Source organism: Elephantulus edwardii, unplaced genomic scaffold (assembly GCF_000299155.1).
Source record: "Elephantulus edwardii isolate Elephantulus edwardi_28Jun2011 unplaced genomic scaffold, EleEdw1.0 scaffold00060, whole genome shotgun sequence".
Lineage (NCBI taxonomy): Eukaryota > Metazoa > Chordata > Mammalia > Macroscelidea > Macroscelididae > Elephantulus > Elephantulus edwardii.
This window is the reverse complement of record NW_006399810.1, coordinates 5180502-5193974: the sequence shown is the minus strand read 5'-3', so window position 1 is coordinate 5193974 and position 13473 is coordinate 5180502. Positions and strand designations below refer to the sequence as shown.

At 40.2% G+C, this 13473-nt stretch overlaps 1 protein-coding gene and 1 pseudogene across 2 annotated transcripts in view; one reads left to right on the top strand and one right to left on the bottom strand.

Moving 5' to 3' along the window:
• DPP6 (dipeptidyl-peptidase 6) overlaps positions 1-13473 on the bottom strand; it is a 1353880-nt gene that overhangs the window by 378137 nt on the left and 962270 nt on the right. The gene's annotated exons all lie outside the window — the stretch shown is intronic.
• On the top strand, positions 25-482 carry LOC102875385 (annotated as a pseudogene).

The following is a 13473-nucleotide window of genomic DNA, read 5'->3' as shown; positions in this document are numbered from 1 at the left end:
ACTCACCAGGACGCAGATTTGACCATGTCGGGGATTGCACTTAGCAGACTCGCCCAGGAGAGGAAAGCATGGAGGAAGGACTACCCATTTGGATTTGTGGCCGTCCCCACAAAAAACCACGACTGCACGATGAATCTTATGAATCGGGAGTGTGCCATTCCAGGCATGGGAAGGAGGCTTATTTAAGCTGCGGATGCTTTTCAAAGACGATTACCCATCCTCACCACTGAAATGTAGATTTGAGCCTCCTCTCTTCCACCCAAATGTGTACCCCTCGGGCACTGTGTGCCTGTCCATCCTGGAGGAGGACAAGGACTGGAGGCCAGCTATCACAATCAAACAGATCTTGTTAGGAGTACAAGAGCTCCTAAATGAACCAAATATCCAAGACCCGGCTCAAGCAAAGGCCTATACGATCTACTGCCAAAACAGAGTATGAGAAAAGGTTTCGAGCACAAGCCAAGAAGTTTGCGTCCTCATAAGCCTCGACTGCGGGCATGCCTCACGCTTTGACCTTCACTGGCGGTCTGAACCAGGCTCCCCGTCTGTCCTCCCCAGAGCTCGGCTGTGTTTCTCCGAGCCGCAAACCCAGAGCCAGCCACCCCAATTCTGTACCACTTCCTCTGTGTTTCTATGACGTTTTGTCTGTGTTGTTGTTTAGAGTAAATAAACTGTTTATATAAAGAAAAAAACATGAATGGAAATCCAAGTTCTTGACAAACTTAAAATCTTGATTAAAATAAGAAAGAGACCTTTTTTCATTTTCTATTATTGAATTAATCATCTTTTGGTTAACACTACAACATGCAATGCACTATGCTACCAACGATCGTCAAAACTATTAAATAGTATGCACAATTTAAATTGTTGAATCGTGTGGTATAAGAGCAGAGGAGGCTCAGCTGGTCTAGTGAGTAGACAGCTGCACTGCGTCCCAAAGGTGCATGGTTGAAATCCACCAGCTGCTCCATGGGGAAAAGATGGGCAATTTCCTCTCCTGTGATTTACTGTCTCTGAAAACCCAGTGGAGACTCAAAAAAGGAGTAGCTTCTGACCCCACCGCAAAGAGGTTTTGTGTTTTTGGTTTTTGGGGTTTTTTTTAAAGTTCAAACGTAATGGTTAGGAGCTTGACTGCTAACCAAAAGTTGAGCAGTGCAAACTCACTGGCAGCACTAAGAGTGAAAGCTGTGTAGAAATGGAAATCCTATGGGGTGGTTCTACTTTCTTATAGTTCTGCTATGAGTCAGAATCAACTCAACAACATGCGTTAAGCTTGGAGACAAGAGAACAGAGAAGAGAGGGAAGAGGAGGAGGAAAAATAAGCAGTGGAAGCAGGTGCCAGAACAATAAGATTTACTCTCTGCAGACTACAAGATCAAGGCTATTTCTGTTCTGACACATCACCTCCTAACAACCTAATGACAAATCTTCTCTTTCTTTATGTTCCCTGCAGATGTACTTCCTGCACTGAAATATTACCCTTCCTCTGCAGCAGGACTCAACAATTTTAAAGCAAACCACAGTCCTAGCAGGCCAAGGCACAGTGAGTAAACAGCCTCACAGGGTCGTAACTGTGAGAAGCCCGCTAGCTGAAGAGCCCCACCTCCTCACCACATTCAATGCTCCGTGTGTGTGTGTGTGTGTGTGTGTGTGTGTGTGTGTGATCAGCTAGGGTTCTCCTCAGACACACAGAACAGTCAGCCCTGCCATCCAGCTGGCCAAGCTCTGCTTTCTTCTCAGTTGAGACCCAACTTCCCCAAAGCAACCTCCTCAGCTGCTCAGAAAATGTCTCCTGTGATGATGGTGCCAGTGAGCTCTGACACATAGTCTACAGGGAGCTGTGCTGTTAACCCAAGGGCTCCAACCTCTCCGGTGGTTCAAATCTACTAGCAGCTTCCAAAGGAGAAGGATAATCTCTTCCTTTGGGATTTACAAACTCTCCATGACCCACCAGAGGATCCATAAGAGTCAGTTCTCAGTGATTGCAATGAGTAGAGATAATGAGACTTTGATAATGAGATAATGAGCTGTGGTGGTGCTGTTCCTGGGTATTTGGGTTGCTGAGCTAAAAGTTATGATTCTCTGGCAGTTCAAGTCTACCAGCAACTCCACGAAAGAAATATGAGACGTCTCCTGTGTGATTGATAGCCTTGGAAAGTCAGTGGAGGATCAGTTACGAGTCTCTGCTGATTCATCTGCAAATTCTGACTCAAAAGCACTGAGGTTTTCAAGTTCTAATGTTGCCAAATAAGCACCATTCACTTGACAGCTTTGTCTCTCACTCAACAGCTTCGCCTGGTCTGTAACTTTTGTCCTCTCTCTCCTGAGTCCCAGTCCTTCAGACATTGGCTTCAAAGAACAGACATTTAGTCAACGTGATAAACACATACAATATTCTCTCAGATGAAATAAAACAGGGTTTGAAGGCAATGCAGTATCTATCTCTTGGCTGTTCTGAGCATGAGAAGAATAATCACATTTGTGGCCTTTGGACTGAGGTGTGGGCTTAAATCCCCATTTGCCACTTATAAGCTCTGTGATCCTTGGTCAAAGCACTTACCCTTTCTAAGTAACAAATCAGTTCTCTCAAGACGGAGGTAAGAGAAACCACAATAAATTAATCCATACATGTGACCACTAAGATTCTGCCGCTGCTCTTGCTACTGATGATGGAAGGGGAAGAACAGAAGAAACCTAAAATTCACTTGTGGAAGAATTTCCCAAAATATGAGATGGTCTACGTCACTGTAAAGGATAGTGATGCACTCTAATGTTCCACGCCGATGGCTGGGTCTGTGTTCCAGCCAGTCCATATCATGCTTCGCCACCACCTGTTCCCTGGGGAAGGCTTGTGAGCTGTTATACAGGTTCACTGGAAATTCTAGACTAAGATGAGCCAGGAAGAAAACCTGGAAACCTACTTCTTCACATCACCTGGTCGAAACCCTGTGGGTCACAATGAGCCTGTCTACAACAGACCAGAAGAAGAGCACAGGACCAGGCAAGGCTGTGTTTTGGTACACACAGGGTCGTATGAGTCAGGGCAGATGTGAATGCAGCTAACACCACCACCACCACCACCATATCATTTAGAGCATCATGGCAAATCTCAAGTATCTTCAGGAGTCAGATGTTTTTCTGAAGGTAAAACAACAAACAGCCTTTTTTAAAAACCTTTTCATAAGCTTTCAGTGAAAGTTTACAGAGCAGATTCTTTTTCTATCCATTCAATAATTTATACATATTTTGTTTTAGGACACTAAACAATTGTAATATCAGTCTTCCCACTTTCTTTCTGTGATTCTCTATTTATTCATTCTTATGTCCTATCCCTTCTACTTCATGAGATTTCTCCCTGTGTATATATTAACCTTTTTTATTTTATATGGTTGATATTTTTCCTAAGGAGAAATACTTTTACTTTACATGCCTACTGTTTGGTGGAAACTTGGTTGTGAGGCAGAAAAGCTAGCTTAGGTCCAGGCTCAAAGGTTACTAATGTCTCAGAGGGAGTTTCCTCCACTCGGCTAGGCCAGCAAACCTGGTCACTTTTATAACCAAGTTTTGTTCTAGGTCTTTCTCTCACTCTGACCTTGCACTATGATCCTTCTACAGAAGTCAGCAGTGGAATCAGACACTTGGACCAGCAAACCTAGTCATTTTTATAACTGATTTTTGTTCCACGTCTCTCTCTCACTCTGACCCTCCACTATGATCCTTTTACAATAGTCAGCAGTGGAACCAGGCACCATCGAGTTCTTCTGGGATTGCAGCACAACTTCTTACTACTAGGCCACCAGAATGTATATGTTCTTCTGGCCTCAGCATACAGGACGTTGGCATTTGTGTGGCTCTCTGTACTATTTCTATGCATCTTTGACTATCTTTTTTGTTCCGGACTGGGATCAACAAATAGCTGAACCTTAAAAACAGTCACTTGGAAGCTTTCAGACTCCATCTGCTATTCACCAAAGAAGGATTCTTTTTTGGTGGTCTATGTCATTACAGATTGACCTTGATGCTTCCAGAGGCCTTAGGGGTGGAACTTGATTCCTTCAAGGTGCTTGCTTATGACTAATCTTTTATATAACTTTGCCACTATGGCTCCACTAACTCATGTACAAATTTATAACATATGTAAATGTATAAGCATGGGCATGGGTAGACTTCCTTTCAACTGCCCTTATCTGTTTTTCTTGCCTGTCTGCCCATGTATCCACTTGTAAAGTGATGCTTATTATTGCTGATAGTGGGAGACTGTCATGTAACCTTTGATGTCTGCATCTCTTGCATATCTCTTCTCTTTATTTGATGATATTGTGCTGATTCTCCCTTTAAGGTATATTGCTTTTCCCTTCCCCCAACTGAGTATGTGTCTATGATCTTGTTACTGATTTTTTTTCTTTCTTCTCCTCCTTTTCCCTGGGACAACAGTCTAGGCAGACTCCAGTGGGCATTTTTCAATGCTCAATAAATTGCCCATGGTTCCCTTCTTTCCACTTACTTGCTGTCTTTGGATTGGAACTATCCCATAGCTGATTCTCTCCTCAGTTTCCAAGCTCTGAGCTGCATGGGAGGAGGAGATTTCTATCTTTCTCCCTTGTGGTGAATTAGAACTGACAGAGAGGCACAGCCTTTAACTTAGCATTGCATTTCTCTGCAGACTATGACATCAGTATTTTTATTCCTTTCAGTTTCACTTCTGGTACCCTTTCACTTTCTCAACCGATGCACAGGCATCCACTCCTGCTCTGAGAGAATCTCCTCTCATTGTCCTTAAGTACAAACCGCCTAAAGCCTTTGACCCAAGACATAGTTTCAGTAAATGTAAATGGTGTAAAGAACGATTAATTAAAATCTAAGATGTTAACAGAACAGCAAGCAACAAATGCTGGCGAGGTTGTGGAGAAACTGGAACCCTGATTCACTGTTGGTGGGAGTGTAAAATGGTGCAACCCCTGTGGAAAGCAGAATGGCGCTTTCTCAAAAAGTTGCAAATAGAGATACCATTTGACCCAGCAATTCCACTACTGGGAATATACCCTGAAGAGACCATAGCTGACATCCAAGCAGATATATGCACACCCATGTTTATTGCAGCTTTGTTCACAATAGCAAGGAGTTGGAAACAACCTAAGTGCCCATCAACAAACGAATGGCTAGAGAAGCTGTGGTATATTCGCACAATGGAATACTATGCTGCATTAAAAAACAAGGAACTCATGCAATATTATTCAAAATGGTTGACTCTGGAGAACATTATGCTGAGTGAAATATCCCAGTCACAAAAGGACAAATATTACATGATGCCCTTGTTGTAGAATGGGACTGTCCTTGGGGTTGGGGAGAGACTGAGTAAGATGGGTTCAATAATGTATACTGCACTGAAACAGAGGAGGGAGAAAACTGTTTAAAAGAGATATATAACTAGGTATTTCGGTCATCACAGGAGACTAGAGCGAGGGCTACATGGTGGAGGGGACCTGGGGGAGGGTTTGTAAAACAATGAAAGAATCTTTTCTTTTACTTTTCCATAATTTTTGGACTCATGTACTTATAACTTGTTAGTCAAATTTGTGTCTTCTAGGTTGCAACACCCCCATGATACATCTTCAAGGATATGAACATGTACGGCCAAGCACAATCAATAAGAGTGCATCTAAATTCCAAAATCAATCTCCATAATAGTCTATGTGTTTCCTACTGCCAAAGGGGCCCTTTAGAGTAGTGAGAGAAGATCTTCACCCTGAAACCCACAGCGTCCCTTTTCAGCAGGAAGTAGCTAAGAGAATACGCCGTCCCCTTTTCCTTATGACTCAGGGTGAAGTCTCTCTCAGGGAGGAGTGATAGGGAATGGCAAAGGACACACTGACAAAGAAGATTAATCAGAACTGGCTTTGACAAGCACTGTGGCATTTGGACAAGAACAAACTGGGAGGAGGGTAGAGAGAATAGTGCAACAATGAATGAATGGAAACCCAAAATCTCTGTAAATGTTTATGAAAATTAATAAAATATAATTATAAAAAAAATAAAATCTAAGATGTTCACAGTTATTTGAAATTTTTCCTTGATGTTTAGAGCAGGCCTGTGTGATTGATAAGTGAAAATGGGTAGAAAAATAGCATTAAAAAGTCACGTATAATAAAATCAGTCTTTAGCAGGAATCAGAAACCCTGGCTCTAGGTATTGCTCACCACTCCAGCTTCGTGACCTTGAACAAATCACCAACCCCCATTTTAGAAAGGAGGGAACAGTGTTTAATAACGGAACACAAACTCAGCGTTTTTCAGAGTAAATAACATAGAATTAATTAGATGAATTAATGAACAACAGAGTCTGTCTCGTCAAAGTTCTGATATTAAGCAGATGATTAAATAGTGTTCATTATTTATCCACCCTTTCCTCATTTTCTCCCCAAACCAAGTCTGTCCTATTTTGTAACAATAATGTTATACAGTATTTGTCCTTTTGTGACCAAGATATTTTATTCAGCATAATGTACTCCAGGCTACCCACCTTGTATAATGCTTTACGAATTCATAGTTTTTCAACACTGGATAGTATTCCATTTTGTGAATGTACCATAATTTTTCTATCCATTCATTTATTGATGGGCACTTGTTGCTTCCATCTCTTTGCTGTTGTGAATAAATACAGCAATAAATATGGGTGTGCATACATCTGGTTTCTTTAGAATATATTCTCAGGAATGAAAGTGCTGGTTCAAATGGTATTTCTATTTCCAAATTTCTGAGAAAGCGCCAGACCACCTTCTATAGTGGTTGTACCATTTTACATTCCCATCAGCCGTGAATAAGGGTTCTAATTTCTCCACAAACTCACCAGCATTTGTTATTTGCTGCCCTGTGAATTAATTCCAAAACCCTGACTCTCTTCATCCACAGATGGAGTTTATTTCCTTAAAATGGAGGAGGATTTTATTTTTAGATGACATCAATGAACAGAATGCAGTAGGAGTGACTTAGTGAGACTTATGAGGCTAAATCAAAGGTAAAAATGAATCTGTCTCTCTCTAAGGAAATCCATCTTTGAAATCTAGCCACCACATAACTCACGCCCTTTGAAGAGGTAATATTGATATATTTCAGTCAACAGACTCAGCTTTAAGATCTCAGCTACTAGCCTTCACCAATCACCAGACATGGGAAGGAGGAGTCCTCAGATGATTTCAGCCCCCAGCCTCTGAGTGGAATGAACCCATGCTCTCAGTCTTTAAACCAGGACATTTGGGGATAATTTGCTGTTCAGTCAAAGAAACTGGGACATCAAGCAAGTACTCATGGAAATGACAAGAAAGAATGTGTGGTTGAAGAAGGTTGAGATAAATTAATCTTCATGATATAGAGTGAAACATGCAGAAACTGTGCCTTTATATTTGACATCACAGCTACTATTGCAATGTTCTCCAATAGGCTCTCACCTGCCTGGCTTGTGTTTTAAAATGGGCAGATGAAAAAAGAAGACTCCAAACTCTGAATCCTTCTCTCCACACTGATAAGTCATAAAGCAAAGTAGGAGCCTCGACATTCTCCTTCTGGGGATATATGCTGACTTTTAAAATTGGTACTTATTATTCTAGCCTTATGGGAGGAAGATGGGCAGTCATCTCCCCTGCAATTACAGCATCTATAAATCTGCTACAGGGCCACCTATGAGTCCGTTCCTACTGGACAGAAATGAGAGAAATTCTCCCCTTCACCTCTTGCTCTGAAGAACCCTGATTAATGCATGTGCTGCCCATCTCTGGACTTCCACGTGAGAAATAGCAAGTTCTCCTCTTTAAATGCCATTGTTATTTTGAGTGTTCTATCCCTTGCAGCCTAAGCTAATTCCATCTAAAATACATAAATCTAGTTAGAGCCTAGAAATATGCATGTTATAAGCTTCCCAGATGTTTCAAATACACCAAAAACTGAAGTATTGCCTTAGCTAAACAACCTGTGTCTGAATTTGAATGACAGCTCCATAGCTGATGCACTAGCGTCCTGATGCACTAGCTTCTGTAACCTGGGGACCAAACTACAAACATGTCCCACTTGTTTGTGGAAAGGGCGGTGAACTCTGAAGTCCCTGAAGACTGCAAGTACATAAGGACACTAACAGTATGACAGAGGAATGGATGCCTCCAGTGGTGATAGAGAAAAGTACTGAACATACTGTGGACTGCCAAGAAAACGAAAAAGTCTGCCCTGGGGAGGGTGAAACCAGGTTGTTCCTTGGAGGCAAGGATTTTGAAGCTCCGTATCACATACTTTGGGCATGTTGCTAAAAGGGACCAGTCCTTGGAGAAGGACATCACGCTTGGCATGGTAGAGGGTCAGAGAAAGAGAGGAAGATTCTGGATGAGATGGATTGACTCAGTGACTAGGGTAATGGGTGTACGTGTGTCAGAGACAGTGAGACTGGCTCAGGAAAGGGCAGGGTTCAGAGCTATTGTGCACAGGGTTGCTGTAAGTTGCAAGGGCCTGGGTGGCATATACAACAACAACAACAACAACAACAACAACGACGATGATGAAGGCCTTAAGCAAAATCAAACCCACTGATCTTGAGTTTATTCTCATGAGAACCCTTAGTTGACTTATGGGGGTATAAATCTTTTTAAAATTGTTAAATTTTTTTATTAGTGATATTTTTAATGCAACATATATATTTTTACAGCATATTCTTTCCATTTAATTTTCCCCCACTCATTCATTGTTGCACATTTTCCTCCCTGCCCACACCTCCTCCCAGTTCATTTTTCTCTTTAAAGAAAAAAAATCTTTCATTGTTATGCAATCCCTCCTGAATCCACTGTCCACTTTAATATGCATTTCTTTTTCTGTAATCTTGTCATGAAAATAGTACCTAATTCTATATTCCTTTTAAGCAGTTCTCTCCATCATCTATTTCAATGCAGTATACATTATTTATCCCCTTTTCTTAGGTTCCCCCCAATCCCAATGTCAGTCCTATTTTACAACAGTGGCACTATGCCATATTTGTCCTTTTGTGACTGAGATATTTCACTTAACATAATGTCCTCCAGTGCAACCCATTTTGTATAATAGTTCATGAATTATTTGTTTTTCAGTGCAGCATAGTATTCCATTGTGTGAGTATACCACAGCTTCTCTATCCATTCATTTGATGATGTGCACTTAGGTTGTTTTCAACTCTTTGCTATTGTGAACAAAGCCACAATAAACACGTGTGTGTATATATCTTCTGGGGTGGCAGTTATGGTTTCTTCAAGGTATATTCTCAGTAGTAGAATTGCTGGGTCAAATGGTGTTTCTATTTGCAACTTTTTGAGAAAGTGCCATACTGCCTTCCATTGTGGTTGCACCATTTTACACTCGCACCAACAGTGAATAAAGGTTCCAGTTTCTCCACAATCTTGCCAGCATTTGCTATTTACTGCTTTGTTGAATTTTGCTATTCTTACTGGGGTGAGATTATATCTCATAGTTGTTTTGATTTGCATCTCTCTTAGAGCTAGGGATTATGAAGATTTCTTCATATGTTCACCATCTGAATGTCTTCTTTGGTGAAGTGTCTGTTCATATCCTGTGCCATTTCTCAATTGGGTTGTTTACCTTTATCTTGTTGTGGTGCTGGAGTATTCTATGAATTCTAGATAAAAGTTCCTTATCTGACATGTCACTGCCAAATATTTTTCCCAGTCTGTGGCTTCCCTTTTTACCCTGTTGGAGAAGTTTTTTGATGTACAAAGGGATTTTATTCTTAGAGGGTTCCATTCATCTATTTTATCCATTCCTGGTTTTAGTTTTTTTTCTGGATGCTTTAAAGACTGTGTATATTGTGGATTAGGGCTTCTAAAGTTCTTACAAGCTTTATAAGTCTTTAAGGAAGGAGTGATGGTGGCACAGTCTGTATGGCATTGTACTGCTATCCCAAAGCTGGTGCCTCCCTGGCAGTTTAAATCCCCCAGTGACTCCTCAGGAGAAAGATGGCTAATATCCTCCTGTGTGATTTATAGCCTCTGAAAACACAATGGAGAGTCTTTGATGAGTAGGTCCCAACTCAATGGCAAAATTTTTTAAATATCTATTGGGAGGAGAGCAAGAACTTTCCATTGCTTGTGGGGAGACAGTACTGGGGTGTCTCTGGTGTTGTAGGTCCCTCCCTTTGGGCATCCTTGCCTCCATGACTGCAGGGTCAACCCAGGATCCAAACAGGACAAGAGAACTTAGTGTGCAGAACTTTGGGCAGAGGAAAGCATTTTCTTGGCTCTCCGTAACAAAAGCCTAACCTGAGAACCTCTGCATACAGGCAGCTCTAGGGAGCAGTGCTTATCTCCTGTTATACCAGAAATAATTGAGGACACTAAATTGAAAAAGAAAAAGTCAGGAGAGGTGGAGATCTGTGCTGAGAGCAAACACTCTCCATTGTTTGTGGGGAGACAGGACTGAGGCATCGATGGAGTTGTAGGTCCCTAGATCTGGAGATTCTTGCCTCAGCAGCTGCAGGGCCATCCCAACAGCCAAACAAGACAAGAATCTTTAGTATACAGGACTTCAGGCAGAGGGAAGGGAATTTTGTAGCTCTCTGTGAGACAGAGGGAGGGCTGACTTGAGATCCCCTGCATGCAAGCTGCTTGAGCTGGCAGCTCTAATGTCTAATCTCGTGCAGCTCTAGAGACATAGAAGATATTAAGTTCCAGGAGAAAGGTACATGAAAGATGCTTGAGTAGAACACCATTCAGCCACTCAGCCACTTCATATATGAAGGAGGTCTATAGAGTTGGTAACAGGGGACTACTTCAAGGTGAGATTGCTACAAGGCTGCAGTATAGAACAGAGAGAACCTCAAGGATTTTAGGAAAGGCAAATTTTTCCCGAAAGGACATATGGTGGAGTGAGTAGCTTACAACATTTTAACTTGCCAACTAATTAGTAACATTATAAAGGTAAAAACCAATAATGACTTTCACTAACAGAAAAGAAATGAACTAACACTTATGAAGGAAACCTTCATATAATGTCAAGAAAGTAACAGGCAGCTTCAAACACTGTGGAAAACACAAATTAAGCCTTCTCTTAAGAAAGCAGAGAATATCAGAGACCTTATGAATACCCCAGAGTCAAGAAGGTAAGTGACAAATGTTGAAATGGAGACTGTCAAACAACTATGAATAAAGGTACAAATAATTAAAGAAACAATGGAAGCCACAAATAAATGGAATAACCTAGAGGTAGAGAACCAGAAAAAAAGAAAAAAGGAAAAAAACATACCAAAACCAAAAAACTGATGAAGAGTTTTTTGAACAGCTATGGAAGAAGTAATGGAACCATAAAGAAAGCAAATACGCCAGAGACATGGAGCCAGAAAAAAATACTGATGATGAAGAACTTGCAAATATACAGAAGAAAACGCAAAAAAATGGAAGAATTGACACTACAGATAAAGATAAACAAGAACTCAAAAAATCATCACAAGATACAGAGGATACTGCCAAAACTGTATTAGAAATAACAGAAAGGTATGAAAATGCAATCTGAACATTAAGACTGAAATGGCAGAAGTGTCCAACATGCTTGAAGAAAAAAAAAAGTAGAACAGAAGAGATGGAGCAGGAAGTCAACGGGCTTTAAGGCAAGAACCTCAATGGAAACATATTAGAAGAAAAATCAGAGATGAGACAGAAAGAAAATGAAATCATAGAATCATGTGAGATGGCATAAAAAGGAATAACACACATATGATTAGAATTCCATAATATGAGAGGGATAAGGAAATCACTGAGAACATATATAAGAGGTACTAGAAGAATGAGGAAATCCAGATGCAGGATGCTCAGTGAACACCAAGTAGACTAGACACAAAAAGAAAAGAAACATAAAGATTACAAGAGTCACCTACAAAAGCAAAACAATCAGATTAAGTTCTGAATTTTCAGCAGAAACCATGAAAGCAAGAAGACAATGGGATGTCACATACAGAAAGGTGAAAGAAAACAACTGGCAACAGAGGATCCTGTACTGAGCAAAGCTCTCCAACAAATATGAAGAAGAAATCACAACCTTTGCAGAAGAGAAAGAATTTAAGGAATTATAAAAACAAGACCAAACCTACAAGACTCTCTAAGGGAAGTCCTCCACACAGAAACACTGAAGGAAAGTGGATGGACCACAGTAGCAAGAAACAATAAAAAAAGAAATAGAGCAAAGTGACAATGATAAAACCTGGTCAGTCAGTAATCACACTTAATGTGACTGGACTTATGGCACCAATCAAGAGAAAAAGAGTAGCAGAACAAATAAAAAAGCATAGCCCATCACTTATGTTGTTTACAAGAAACACATCTAATAAACGAAGAGAAAGATAGACTCAAAATCAAAGGCTGGAAAAAATATACCAAGCAAATGGCATCCACAAAAAAAGCAGGAGTGGCAGTACTAATCTCTTAAGAAATAGACATCAGAATGAAAATCACTATAAAAGATAAGGAAGGGAACTAACAATATAATGATTAAAGTCATAGTAGATCAAGAAGAAATAACATTGGTCAACATCTATGCATCAAAAGACAGACCTGTTAAATACATAATATTACTGTTAACAGAACTGAAGAAAGAAACAGACAGCATCACAATGGTGGCAAGAGACTTTAAAATATCATTCACCAAACGAAAGGTCAATTCAAAAGAAACTTAACAAAGATGCAGAAGACTTAAACTACACGGCCAGCCAACTTGACCTTGTGGATGTATCCTGAGCCCTTCACCCAACTAAAACTCAATTCACGTTTTTCTCAAGTGCTTATGGTACATTTTCCAGAACTGATCACATATTAGGGCACAAAGCAAGCCTCAACAAATTAAAAAAAAAACAAAAACACACAAACATTGAAATAATGCAAAGGTATCTTCTCATACCACAATGTCATAAAACTAGAAATTAGCCACATGAGGATAAAGTTTATAAAGCCATCAAAGTGGAAGCTAAATAGCACCCTTCTAGAGTACAAATGGGTTATAGAAGGGGGAAAAATGAAAGAAAAAAAAGTTTATCGAAACTAGTGATAATTTAAGTACAACATACCAAAACCTCTGAGATGCAGCAAAGGTAGTTCTCAAGGGGGCAATTCATAGCAACAGGCAAACACATGAACAACAAAGAAAGAAAGAAAATAAATGATCTAACTCAACATCTTCATCAAATAGGAAAAGAACAACAATATAACCCAACAGCCTCTAGAAGAAAGGAAATTATAAGGATAAGAGTTCAAATCAATGGAGATAGAAAACAGAAAAACAATTGAAACCATCATTAAGATCAGGAGCTGGTTTTTCAAAAGGGTCAGTAAAATTGACAAACCATTGGCAATTTTTAAGAACCAGAGGAAATTAAATCTACAATATTGGGATATTATAAAATTTATACTTGGAAAAATTTGAAAACTTAGAGGAAATGGAAAAATTCCTTGAAACTCATGCCCTT